Source organism: Leuciscus leuciscus (genome assembly GCF_965113295.1).
Source record: "Leuciscus leuciscus genome assembly, chromosome: 21".
Lineage (NCBI taxonomy): Eukaryota > Metazoa > Chordata > Actinopteri > Cypriniformes > Leuciscidae > Leuciscus > Leuciscus leuciscus.
The window spans coordinates 726,320-727,059 of NC_138745.1; positions in this window are offsets into that span (position 1 = coordinate 726,320).

Consider the following 740-nt stretch of genomic DNA (forward strand, 5'->3'; position numbering starts at 1 on the left):
TAAGAACATAGCCAGTGTGTTTTCTTAAAGATTAATATATATTTCATCCGTCCCCAATTGCGTTTGTAAAAGCTTTACTACTTTACCATGTAATTTGTAGTGCACTAAGTTTGTGTGCTTGATGAAAGCATGAAATGACTACATTTACAGTGTATTTTCAGTCAGTACATAGACATATGTTACTTATGAAATAAATGTATTTTAAATACAATTCAGTAATTAATTTTTCACTAGGGTTGTTTTCTTTATTTCTTTTATATATTTAATATTGACATACTTTTCTACCCTTCAAGCTGTAAAAAGGACACAAATGCACAACACAAGCATTATAAAAATGGCCCATATGATTCTCCATTCACTTTAACGTTATCTACTTATATTTATGTATATTCTATTAACCCTAACCCTCACTGAAGAAAGTCTCAAATATATATATATATATATATATATATAAATATGCGTCTTGCACGAAATAATGTAAGTCAAAAGTGTTTGGCTCGACATGAGTGTCGAGAGTAAATGAGAATGTTTGAACATATGGGTGAACTAATGGACTGAAAATAAGTCGATTTGTGCCTTTAGCAGAAGCTGAAATACGTTGCAGAAATGACGTTACTGACAAACACCAGGACAGGCGTCTGAGGACCCGAGACACGCACATATAATCACACCTCAAACACAATTCAGTTGCGAACCACTTGAATACCTTGGCATGATGTTCCTGCATTAAACACCCAGAT